Below are 14362 nucleotides of genomic sequence, written 5' to 3' on the forward strand. Positions count from 1 at the left end.
TAGTAGTGTCTCCACATGCCGTGAGTTCAGCGTTGGTCAGGGAAGAAGAGAAGGTGCAAAAACCTGTGTATTACACTAGCCGAGCACTGAGAGAAGCAGAAGGAAGGTACCCACTAATAAAGAAGTTAGCTTTTACACTAATAATAGCTTCTAGGAAGTTAAGACATTACTTCCAAGTTCATGTCATCAATGTTATGACGAATCATCCGCTTAAGAAGGCAATGAACAAGCTAGAAGCTGCAGAACGACTAATTCAATGGGCAGTCGAGGTTAGTGAATTTGACATTCGGTACTAACCAAGAAATGCAATAAAGACTCAAGTCCTGGCTGATTTCATTGCAGAGTTCACTCTAAGTTATAAGGACTTTGGTGAAAGAGAAAACAATAAAAAATGGGTCGTCCATGTAGATGGATCATTTACGCTACATGTAGGAGGTATAGAAGTTGTTTTGCAATCACCAAAGGGAGATAAATTGAAGCGCAAGGTTTACTTGCAATACCAAACAACTAACAATGAAGTGGAGTATGAATCCCTTCTTAAAGGGTTGAAGTTGGCTAAAGCTGTAGAAGCAGACTCAATACTCGTCTTAGGAGACTTTCAGTTGGTCATAGGCCAAATAAATGGGACATGTGAAGCCAAGGAAGATAGAATGAAGAGATATTTAAAGAAGGTGGTATGCCTTGTGAAGAAATTCAAAGAAGCTGATTTCGTTCAAATCCCAAGGGAAGAGAACATAGAAGCAGATACTCTGGCAAAGGAAGCCTTCGCGACTGAAGCAAGGGGCGAGTTTGATGAAATACAATACATGCCAAGCATAGACCTCCCAAAAATATTACAAATTGGATGACCCTAATAGTATCATACCTGAAGAACAGAAGGCTTCCAGAGGGGAAGGATGAAGTGTTATACAAAGGAGGTTTTTCCTAGCCTTACCTAGGTGTTTAGCTTCAGACGAGGCGAATTATGTGTTGAGGGAAGTTCATGAAGGAGCATGTGGTAACCACTCAGGAGCCAGATCACTCGTCCACAAGGTCATCCGAACAGGATACTATTGGCCAACCATCCAAACTGATGCTAAGGCATATGTTAAGGTATGTGATTAATGTCAACATTTTAGTAATATTCCTAGACAACCATCAGAGTATCTTACTCCAATGATGACCCCCTAACCTTTTGCAAAATGGGGTTTAGATATTTTAAGCCCCTTCCCAACTAGAACTAGACAAATGAAGTTTTTGGTAGTATGAATAGATTATTTCACTAAATGGGTAGAAGCTGAACCCTTAGCAAAGATTACACAATAGAATGTCAAAAAATTTGTTTGGAAAAGCATTATATGCAGATTTGGAGTACCTAGAGTTATAGTGTCTGAAAATGGACGACAGTTCAACAGCACACCTTTCAGGAAATTTTGTGAATAACTTGGAATCAATAACCATTACTCCTCACCTTCCCACCCATAGGCCAATGGGCAAACAGAAGTGATAAACCGATCTTTATTGAAAATCATCAAGACCCAACTTGAAAGGAGCAAAGGGAGTATGGCCGGATGAATTACCAGGTGTTTTGTGGGCTTACAGAACAACAGTGAGGATCCCCACAAGGGAAGCTCCTTTCAAACTAACTTATGGGAGCGAAGTGGTCATACGTGCAGAAGTGCACATGGCCAGCCATAGGGTGATGAAATATCAAGATGAAGAAAACAAGGAATAGCTTTGTCTTAACCTCGGTCTTATAGACGAGGTAAGGATGGATGCGGAGCAGAAAACAGTAGGGTACAAAAATCTCATGGCAAAGCAACATGATGCCATGGTAAAACCCAGGCACTTCAACATTGGGGATCTCGTCCTAAAAAGGGTTTCTTTTGCCACCAAAAACCTGGCCCACGGGTAGCTGAGACCAAATTGGGAAGGACCTTACAGGGTTATCAACTGCAAAAGGCAAAGATCCTATTACTTGGAAGCCCTTGATGGACGGAAGCTAGAACACCCTTGGAATGTTGAACACCTAAGAAGATACTATCAATAAAGGGTGACTATGGACGAACATTGCCACAGACGAAATCTTTGGACGTTCGAAGTAATGTGTTGATTACAGTATTATTTTCTCATATTTTCTTATTACTACTGTGTTTTAGATGTATAATTATTGTGTGCTACTCATGGACGAAGTTATGTTGTATTAAGTATTTTTAATTCTCTAAAGGCACTGGCTCTTAAGCATGTGCCATAACTATGAACGAATGTTTACATAGTGTGGATTTCCAAATATATATATATATATATATGTGATGTATTTCCAAGTATATGTATGATTGTATGAAAATCCTCCATTTTTGTGATTTCATTCAAAATAATCCACAGAAGGCAAAAAGCCAAAGACAAATAAAATCCTTGGATGCAAGGATGTATCGTCTATAAGCTTTCCTCCAAATAAGGATAAAGCAAGAAAAATAAACCTAAGGTATATCCGTCCAAGCTTAAGACGAGATAAAACCTATGGTATGATCAACTAAATCATGGACGAATAATGCGCGTGTAAACACCGCAAGCCCATAGACGAATCTAACCAGCCTAACAATCCAGCACATGGACGAGCATTCGCTGGGAACAATTTCGCTAAGGACGAGTAAATAATCGTCCCAAGTTTGAATAACGTATAAAGCTGGCGAAAAGAAATGTCATTCATAAACAAGCTGTACTTGAATGGCGAACATGAATGATTCATTTTACTCTATTTTGGCAATGAAAGAAGAAGTTCGTCCATATGCTCAAGATGAGATAAAATGTTTTCCTAAATGGACGAACCACGCAGCCATAGAAATGGCATGGACGATATTAATAAAGTATCCATAAATTCTTAAACGTGTTCAAACATAATGAAATGAGAAAATGGAAAACATTCATTCATTCATTCATTCAAAGAATTCAAAGAAGGGTGGACGACTAACTTCGAAAAATCCTTTTTAAGTTATGTAAAGACAATATAACTGATTGTATATAAAGATCTTCCATAAACTTAGACGAGATAATTGTACTTGAATAAATTCTAAAAAAAATAAACAAAGCCCAAAACATTGGGCATCTTCAACAAAATTAAATAATAAATTTTCTAAAGGAAAGATAAAATCACTTGGATAGACCGCTAGGAGCATTGCCAGTCTTTGGATTGTCTTGGGTCACCTCGTTATTAGCATCGTCCACTACATTGACGTCCTCAGAACTCGTCGCAAGCAAGGAACTCTCTGTGGCGAGGGGAATATTAAATTTATCAAAGTTCAAGTTAGGAAATGCTTCCTTAGCATCAGTATAGAAGTCCTCATAACCAGCAGCATAGTGACTGTCTAGACGATTCTTGTACTCGTCAAACTTCTTAAAGGCTGATATGGCTTCCTCATGTGCTTTCTCTAAGGACGAAGAAAACCCTGAGACTTGTAACTCTAGATGAGCGATGTAAGTATCTTTCTCGATGGCATCTGCTTTGAGCTCCTCCACCTCGTTCTTTAGCTTTGTCTCACTTCCTTGCAGACGATTGAAATCATTAGTCAACCTAATCACCTCTCCCTTTTTTAATAAAATTTCATTGATCAGCTCCTTAGCCTTCTCCTTAGCCATCTTGGCATCCTCATAGAGTTCCCTGGCCTAGCATGCCATTGTGTGAAACTTTGACATAGCCTATGTATGAACGAAGGAAAGTTAGATATTTTATTTTGAATGGCTTACTAAAAACACACGAGGACGAATGAAACTCATACCTTAAAGAGGTCATGGATACCAGAGCATTCAAACTCCTTCACTGACATATTGTAGCATTCATTGACTTCATTATCAATGATTATTCCTTTGAATGTCCTCCATGCATAGCTCTCGTCCAGCACCAGGTTAGAAGGACGCTCAGATGGCTCTGACGGATAAGGCTTGCGAGGAGTCTTGGCTAGAGGGGGAGTAGGATCAGTTTGGACAGGATGAACTGTTTGGACAGACTCCACGTTGACTAGAGGGTCATCCAGGTCTACCGTCGGGGGTGTAAACTTAGGAACCTTGGGAAGAGAAGCCTTGCCAGGTTTTTGCTTCTTAGGACCTTAACAACTTGGAAGGTCGTCCAGATCCACAACACTAGATATAGACTTAGATTTTCTCTTCCCTGTCTAGACAGAAGTTTTCTGGATGACTGGTGGTGCAATGACATCCTCGTCCCCACTAGTTATGGTTTTCTCCTTGTTCTCCCTTATTGTAGTCATTCCTGCGACAAGGAAAATCAAGTTTAAAAAAAAATAAAAAATAAAAAAGAGAGAGAAGAATGGACGATACTTACTTCGACAAGTTATTTCCTCGTGACCAAGATTCTCAGCGGTAGGTACTGGGCCAAGCCCCAACGTAGCTAGACGACTAAGAGTCACTAGATCATGAAAGGTTTTCCCAGGGAAGGCACATACTTGGTCAATTCGATCCAAGTAAAATTTTTCCAAGCGTGGACGAATAACAACTGCGTCAATAAAACAAAAGGGGGGGGGGTTAGACGACTAAAAGTTAGAAAAAATGTAAAGAGAAATAAAATAAAATGGAAATGAGACATACCCTCAGGACGAAGACGACTTAGAGGGCCGGTAAAAGGTGGGAACGAGGCATTACTCACATTAACTAGGTCCCCAGCCCAATAGTAGAGGAACTCGTCCACTGTGATAGGATAGTCCCTTTCCAATGCCTCACGCCATAGCACTTGCATGGAAATTACGGTCCTCCATCCATTAGGGTTGAGCTGGTTAGGTCAAATACCCAATCTATAGAGAAGACCTCTATAAAAAGAATTTAGAGGAAACCTAAGGCTAGCAAAAAGGTAAGATGTATATAATCCTAAACCTGAAGAAGGAGAACAACACCATTCTCCTTCCTTGGGTAGACGAGGTTTGAACTCAATAGGGATCTGGTATTTATCTACAAGGGTTTTCAATTTAGGGGTGTCTAAGGTGGACGCTACTTCAGGGGCATAGCTGTATATCACATTCTCCTCTTCCTCGTCCTCGTCTTGAGAACGCTAGGTGGCTCTCTAGACGAGCTAGTCCCAGCTCCAGATGTCATCCTACGTTGCGTCTCCTAGAATTCCTCAAAGGGAATACTAGGGACCCCAGACAAGTAATGCTCGTCCGAGGAACTACTATTGTAGCTCGTGCTACCCTCACCACTCTCATAACTCCTAGAAGAAACGTCTTGGTACTCGTCTATCTCTTTCTCTATACTACTATTAGATGAAGACATGACTAAAATAAAGATTAAGATGAAAACCTAAAAAGGAAGAGGAAATACCTGACAAAACTAGGACGGAGGGCTAGACGAGGCTCTTAGACAAGATGGCAGAGGGGAGATTATGAGAAAGGTGAAGGGCAAGAATGAGAATGTGCCTATTTATAGAGCCCAGAAGTAGAGTCAGCAAAGCAACACCAGCCATTAAGAAGACGACATGTGGCAGTCCCTTTGAAAAATGCAATTGACGCTATAGGTCAACCAAGAAAATTGTGACACGTGGCCTTATTAAAAAAAAAAAAAAAGAAAGGAAAAAGAGTTAGGTCAGAACCATAAAGGCGTGAATTAAATCCCCATAATATCCTTGGATGACCCCTAGACAAGGGGGCAATTGATAGGATAACAAAAAATTACCATCTATGGTTCGTCCATAGGTATCGTCCATGAGCTTTGAGCCAAATGTTCAAACAGATCCTCTAAGCAAAAGAGTTGTCCATGGGCAAAACACATGGACGATCATATAACACTCCATCTATGAACAAAAGAGTCGTCCATAGGCAAAGCACATGGACAACCACACAACACTTGGGAAAACTCTCAAGAATAGACTCACTCATGTGGAGAGGATTCGAGCTACAAAACCTTGGAGCGGTTACCTAACCCATATTTATTGCCACAGATTCTTCATAAGTACTTAACTTCCACTAGCGGTTGTAACTCCTATAACCGTTGAGGAAGTTATGTTTAGATTCACTGATTTCCACAAATCTTGAGGAAGTTACTAAGCTAATAACTGCTCCAAGGTTCACTATATATGGTCCGGTTTGAATCAAATCGAAGAAAGTGCAATATGAGATTTTACTTCTGAAAAGTTGAAACTCTTTTCTAGCAAGAAACTAACTTAGCCATCGGAGGGTGTTTGGCCAGTCCACTCCGATCCCCTTTTGATAGTGTGTTCATCTTAGCAGTCCTTCACAACAACTGTTGGTCCATCAAAGCAGAACATTCAGCCTACTGATTCTGTGCCGCATCAACTATCATAGTAGCAAAAGAAAAAAACAATAACAACAGCAGAAACAAGCGACAACTGCAACGACTATCAATACAACAGTTGTACTTGGTTATACGAGAATGAAAAAATTTATTAGAAATGGTTTAGCTTACTTCCAGTACTTTTTTAACTGGACATGTCCTTTTATTTTAAATATACAATAACAAGTGGTAGTGAGTTTTACTCCTCACCTTTTATTTAGTTAGTGGATGATATGACAGTCTATCATATATATATATATATATATATAACTAAAATCTCTGAAGCTCTCACAATTTTCCACGCCAGCATAATATTTAAATAAAATTATCATTTTATTTAAATAATTTTTTTTTTAGTCTAAACTTAATAAGGAGTGAAAACTCTATCTCTTTAACAAGTCCAACTTAAACTCAAACTCATCATTATCATTTTTTTAAACAAAATTATTTTTGTTTAATTCAAACTTAACAAGGAGTGAAACTCTATGTCTCTAACAAGTCCAACTTAAACTCAAACTCAAACATTGATAATTTATCTCTACATTTGCCGAGTAGTGGTATGAGCTCTTTTTATGTTATTTTCTTTTCCTCTACTTTGTTAAAATATATATATATATATATATATATTATGGCTTTTCATGTATTTTTACAAGATAAAAAGGCTTGCAATTATTGACATTATTTTTTTCGAATGTAATTCATCTTTCTCTTATATTTCTCTTTTGTTTAGTCATATATATTTTGTTTTGTTTCAATAATTTCTAAGTAGTGAATCATCTGATTCTACAATATTTTTTGGTCTTTCAAAAGTTTTAATATCTGATTTTTTTTTTTTTTTTTGCAATATCTGAAACTGTCTGACAATTTTTTTGTAAGCCATTGCATGTCCAATCAATGGCTTCTTCATCAAATTGTAACACAAATTGAAGTCATACAAGAGCAAATCATGTCATAGTATAGTTTCTTAAAAATTTTATGAAATTATTGTAGTCTATTTCACAAATAGGTAAGTTCTCGTATATAGCATGGCCAAACCCACCCAGTTCTTATTTGGGTTAAATAGACATCAACCCAATTAGACTAAGTAATTATTGGGTTTTAACTAAAAACTCATTGACGCCCATTTAACCAAAAACAATAAACTCAAATTCAACCCAGCCCTTAACATCAAAAAAAAAAAAAAAACCAGCCTCCTCTCGACTCTTACTCTCTCTCTCTCTCTCTCCCCTCAATCCTCAGACTAGGGTTTTCAAATTTTTCTTCATTTTCTTAGCCTCCAATCGTGTTTTAATCAGTAAGTTTGCTATGGTTCTTCGAATTGATTACTAATCTTGTTCGTGCTGATTCAGATTTCGCAGTTTCCTTCATTTTCTCAGCCTCCATTCGATTTTCTCTTGGTCTCCTATCTCTCGAGACCCATCTCCCCAAACCCATCTTGTCGAGACCCATCTCTTAAAGCCCCATCGCCGATTGGTTCTGTTGGATCTTCATCTTCATATGTTCTGTTGGAGCTTGATTTCTGGGTTTGTCTATGGTTTGCACTGGGTCTGTGTTTGTGTTTGTGTTTGTGCTGGGTTTCTGCCGATCCACCCCTTCTGCTGACCCAGCTCGCCAACCCACACCATTTTTGTACTGTGTTGGTGATTTTTGTTTTTGTTTGTGATTTGTGATTTTTTATTTTATTTGTGATTTGGTGATTTTATTTGGTCTTGGTTGGGGAAAAAGATTAAGGATTTGGGCTGGTGGTTTTTTTTTTTTTTTTTGCTATAGATGTTTTTATTATTATTTCAATGAGTTATTTGTATTATTTTAATCAAATAACTAAAAATATAGCCCTATTGATATTGGGTGTGAAAAGGTAAAATATATAAAATGACTTTTGTAAGTGCCAAATACAAATAGCTATATGTTTTGCTCCACTACTATTGATGTTCTAAATGGGTTTTATATACCAAACCCAATTATGCCCACCCCAAATCCACTCATTTGACTTGGGGTTTTTTGTTAACTGTTTGGTTGCTTTGAAAATTTGGGATAAGTTTGCTTATTTGCTCATTTGGTTGTGTGCTGTTTGGTGGCTAATGGGTTGTGGAATGTGTAGTTGTTTACTGTTGGGTTGCTGATGAAATTTTGGAGTTTAACTTGGCTTTTGTTGTGGAAATTTGAGCTTGTTGTCTTTGAGTACTGAAGTAATTGTATTACATACTCAGTATGTAATTTTATTACATACTGAGTAATGTCTTTGAATCTATATTTATATCACTTGGCTTATTGTACTGTCTCTTATACAACATTCTACTTTCTATTTGTTAGAAACTAATGTAAGCATTTTGGTAATCTTTTCTTCTATCTTCTGCTAAGATACAAATGCTCTTTGTGACAGACCTAGTGCTAGTGCACTGTTTAGATATCTGAAGTTTAAATATGAAATGATCATGCTTATTTGCTAGTTCTGGTTATGGTTAATGCTTTTATAGCTAAGTGTCATCGTTCTTTGGTTATGCCATGCTCGCAACTCCTGATTCTACTCGGCACCCTTATGTACAATAATGATATCCTTTGATGTGTCTGCAGGAGGCAGCCAAACCTGAGGAGGATGAGGACAGTTATTAAAGACCAGGAAGCAGATTTTGTAGAAGTTCATACTTCGTAGTCCTGTGAAGTCTTATGCAAGTGACGATGGCCCTGATGACTGGATATAATTGATTATTAGTCATAAAAGACTATCTATTAGCTTTATTGAAAAGGATAGTAAATGCTAAAATGTTTCTATTGCTTATCGCAGTGTGATTGGCCTATTATCTGCTTGTTCTTGTGCAGGCTCATTTTTTATCTCATTACATTTTGTTTTTTCAAAAAAAAAAAAAAAAAAAAAAAAAGAAATAGAGAAAAATATATGTACTAGAATATTAGATGTAATTCTTGGGCTCATTAAATAGAATTCTGATTTATTTATGTCGAAGAATATATTCTAATACAATTATCATCGGCAGCATTTCAATATCTATTTGCAATTTGCATGTAAGGTTGTTAGTTATTGGATTTATCCAATAATTTAAATATGTTGGTGTTGGCTGTACATAATTATGGATAATTGATTAGTGCTGACCTTGTTGGCAGTTTGAATTTTGCATAGAATTCTCTCAGAATAATTTAGACAAGGTGAAGCCAATATTTTAGTTTGTACTTGCTTTTGGGGGTATAACATAATCAATAATTTATGGATGACCGCTATGTTTGTATTAAAGTTAATAATTCTACAATATATGTTACTAAACTATACAAACCTATTAAATATTTTAAGCTTCTAGTCCAAAATTTAAAGCATTACGTTCCATTTTTTTCCTGAAGGCCATGGTGGTCCTTACTCAGAGCCTTGCAATTGGATACTAGAGGTTCGTATTGTCTGCCACCATTGCACTACTAATTGCCACTTGTCAACCATTCAATTTACTAAAGTTGACTAGTTACTTTTTTCAGTTTCCAAATGCCTACTCCATCTACCTAAACAACTAAAAATATAACAAAATAAATAAAATAAGAGAAATGTGAATCTTCCATTATAAATTTATAACTGGTTCAGTCATTGTTGAATATCGGGAATATTTTGGTCATTTTTTAGGTATTTTGGTATTTTGGTAATTTTCAGGTTTTGGGAATTTTGTTCATTTTAAGGTTTCGGTGGGTATGTTGGTCATTTTTGGATTTCGGGAGTATTTTGATAATTTTTTGGGTTTTGGGGGTATTTTGGTAGTTTTAAGGTTTCGGGGGGTATTTTGGCCATTTTTTAGGTTTTTGGGTTCTTTTGGTCATTTTTTGGGTTTTGGGGGTATTTTGGTCATTTTAAGATTTGAGGAGTATTTTGGATATTTTTTGGGTTTCGAGGGGTATTTTGGTAATTTTTAAGTTTCAGGGGTATTTTGATCAATTTTGGGTTTCAGGGGATATTTTGGTCATTTTTTGGGTTTTAGGGGTATTCTAGTCATTTTTAGGTTTCAGGGGTATTTTGGTCATTTTTTAGGTCTTGGAGGTATTTTGGTAATTTTTAGGTTTTGAGGTATTTTGGTCATTTTTTAAGATTTTAGAGTACTTTGGTCATTTTCACTTTATGGGCATTTTGGTAATTTTGATAATTTGGGGTTTACCCATAATAATTGAGTTAGGTTGGGTTTAGGTTAGAAGCAATTAGTTAAATAGGTTTTAATGGGTAAGAGCACTAGCAATAGTGAAGTTAAATAGGTATATTGCTATTTTAGTTTCACTAAAATAAAAAAATTGCTCTACAATAGTGGAGGCAAAGCTAAAAATTTTAGCTTCAAAGCTACAGTACATGCGTACTGTAGCTTGAAACAAAAAAATAAAAAATAAAAAATAAAAAAAAGCTTTTTTTTATTACACTTCTCTCTCTTCTCTGATTAAACAAACATTTTCTCTTCTCTCTCTCTCTCTCTCTCTCTCTCTCTCTCTTCGACTTCTCTTTTTTCTTCCTCCTTGATTTTTTTTCTCTCTCTAGCCATCTAGGGCCTCCCTCATCTCCCTCAGCTCGTTGGCCAACTCACCTACCGTCGAGACCCATCTCCTCAAACCCATCTCGTCGAGACCCATCTCCCCAAACCCATCTCGTCGAGACCCATCTCTTAAAGCCCCATCGCCGATTGGTTCTGTTGGATCTTTATCTTCATATGTTCTGTTGGAGCTTGATTTCTGGGTTTGTCTCTGGTTTGCACTGGGTCTGTGTTTGTGTTTGTGTTTGTGCTGGGTTTCTGCTGATCCACCCCCTCTGCTGACCCAGCTCGCCAACCCACACCATTTTTGTACTGTGTTGGTGATTTTTGATTTTGTTTGTGATTTGTGATTTTTTATTTTATTTGTGATTCAGTGATTTTATTTGGTCTTGGTTGGGGAAAAAGATTAAGGATTTGGGCTGGTGGTTTTTTTTTTTTTTTTGCTATAGATGTTTTTATTATTATTTCAATGAGTTATTTGTATTATTTTAATCAAATAACTAAAAATATAGCCCTATTGATATTGGGTGTGAAAAGGTAAAATATATAAAATGACTTTTGTAAGTGCCAAATACAAATAGCTATATGTTTTGCTCCACTACTATTGAAGTTCTAAATGGGTTTTATATACCAAACCCAATTATGCCCACCCCAAATCCACTCATTTGACGCCCCTAAACACGAGTTAGCAGCTAGTTAAAACAAGAGGAAATTCCTTATAAAAAAGTATTGGAAGAACCTACCAGAAAATATGAAGAATAAAAAATTTATAAAAATAAAAAAGAGAGAGAGTAAGAACGCACGCGTGGTCTACATGTTATTAAATTTTCTAACTTTAGATGTCTTCTTTCCAGCTACATTTGTTGTCTCTATTTTCTAATTCTTTGTATCTTTCCAACTTCATGGGTGTTTGATTTATTTATTTATTGGTCATTGTTTTAAGACTGCAACCTCCTTTTTTCCTGCTGGCTTTGACGACTTTGGATACATGTTTCCCACAAGTTGAAGTTAAAAACTAGTTTAGTTTGTCTTATATAATATAGGCGGGTTAATTGTCCTTTCAAGTGTCATAATCATCTTATGTGTTATTTTCTGTCTTATATGAGCAACTACCGCTAAATAATTAAGTAGCCTAAGATCGGGTACCCTATTAATTTAACGGTTACAAATATGTAGACACATGAAAAAATAAATAAATCAAAAACTTGCTTATAACACAATTAGTAGGTATGTATCAGATGTAAACAGTTTGGGTGCGTTTAGATACCGCTTATTTTGTTAAAAACTGAAAACAATAAAAAAAATAATAAAAAAGTTACTATTTATGTGAGGGTTACTATTCACTTACCTATTTACACTGTTCATGGGTTACTGTTTATGGGTTATTGTTCATTTACCTATTTCAACTATTCATGGCTGGTTTTAAAAAAAAATTTAAAAAATAATAAAAAAAAACGCAAAACGTGGGCGTGAGAGACGCTATCCAAACGGTACCTTAGTGTCCGTTTGGTAAAGATTATTTTTGCCAACTTATTTTATTATTGAACTTATTTTTACTACTATTTATAGATCCCACTGCACTTTTTGGTATTATTTATGAGTCCTACTATACTATTTCAACTAACTTTTACTTTTATTTATAATACTTTCAGCAAAAAGTTTTCAGTTTTAGCAAAATAAGTAGATTCCAAACGGACCCTTAGTCTTGTAAGTTAAGGAAGAGAAGAAACACATTGTACTTGAAGCCCAGTCCATGTGTTTTTTTTTAAGGAAAAAGTTTTCCTCATAATTAACTGATTTGGATCGATGAAACTTAACTAATTATGTGGTGGTTAGAATGACCATCTACATAATATTTTTAACGGACCATGCACTGATTTGGATCGATGAAACTTAACTAATTATGTGGTGGTTAGAATGACCATCTACATAATATTTTTAACGGACCATGCGACTTGCTTAAATAATACACATAGTCTTATAAATTGCTATGTAGTGAATTAAAGAAAATTCATCTAAACTAGGGATAAAAGTACCCTTTGACTAGAGAGGCCATAGCTTCCTTGAGTTTTTGAAATTTTTTATTAAATATATGATATTTATAAATATTGTTGACATTTTTGCTTAAAAATTTCATATCCCCCCACCCCCAAATTGAAACTAAAAAAATTAAAATTCATCTAACCTATAAAAAATTCAAAATTAATTAAAATGGTCATCAACCCAATATTTGTGGTTGGTGATCCCTTTCAAAAAAGAAAAAAAATAATTAAAAAAAAAAATCCCTTAAGAAAATATTGGTACTACACTTTGGTTATTTGCTTATTTGGGACCCAATATTAAAAGTTTGGGACATTGAGATTTTGGCATTATCCAATGGGCTAGTTCCACCTGGTGGATTTTTGATGTATGACAGAATTTACAACTTAATTTTTGTAATTCATTAATTTTGGTATTTTATGTAATTTTTGTCATTTTAGGTTTAAGGTATTTATTTCATTGTTTTTAAGTACTTTTAATACTTTTTAAGTAAAAATTGGTTTTTATTATGGTTAGGTATTAATTAAGATTTTTTTTAGATTTTTTTTTTCTGTCAAGTTTTAAAAAGCTTTCAAATAGGCCTCTAAGTCTGTAAACCTTTTTAATAATTATTCAATAATATTAATAAAATTCAGACTTTTTTCTATCTATTTTTTGGTGGATTCTAGACTCTTTCTCCCTGTGGATTCAAGGCTTTTTTTTTTTTTTAAATTTGTTTTGTCTCTTATTTCCTAGAAGTAGATGCGTTCTACTTCTTGTTGTTTTCGCAACCTACATCAGTTGGTATCAAAACCTTGACTTATTCTAGTCTGGTGGCTAACGTATGAGACGTAGCATTTCTTGGTGATGGAAAACTTAGCAAGTATTACATGACGTACAGCAAGAACTCACAAATATCTTTGCTAGGATAACATCGTACAAGCATGGAGATAATAGGGATAACTAACGCAGAGACGTAACTCACAATTAACCTATTGGTAAGCAAGTTTCATACAGGCCTTATAAATGCAAGTTTTAATGGTTATTTTTATAAAGAATATTTTCTTGATTGGTTACTTGATCTAGAGGATTTTTTTGACTATAGGAATATTTATAATGAGAGTGTTAATGTATTTTAGGTTATGGGCTTTAGGCCCAGATGGTTTACTTGTATAGCACTTGTACTTGTACTACATTTTACTTGTACTGCACACATATACTTACTTGTACCGCACACATATGCCTCCTATATAAAGGCATCACATGTATATTTCTTAATCATGAAATACAATACTACGATTCAGTATTTTTAACATGGTATCAGAGCCACTGCTCTGACCTTCTCTTAGCAATCTTATCTTTATTGGTGTTACTCCACTCTCAACATCGCTTCCGCTATCAAAACAGTCGCTGCAGCCTCTCGCCGTTGAACCCCCGACGTCTTCCAAATGTTGACTTGGGTTCCGGACCTACAGTCGTTCTCGTTGAGGAGTCCGACACCGCACAATATCACTGCACGTGTCATCCCGCCTCGAATACTGCTCCGATCATATTTCTGAAGGTAT

This window comes from Quercus suber, unplaced genomic scaffold (genome assembly GCF_002906115.3).
Source record: "Quercus suber isolate HL8 unplaced genomic scaffold, Cork oak 2.0 scaffold_163, whole genome shotgun sequence".
NCBI lineage: Eukaryota > Viridiplantae > Streptophyta > Magnoliopsida > Fagales > Fagaceae > Quercus > Quercus suber.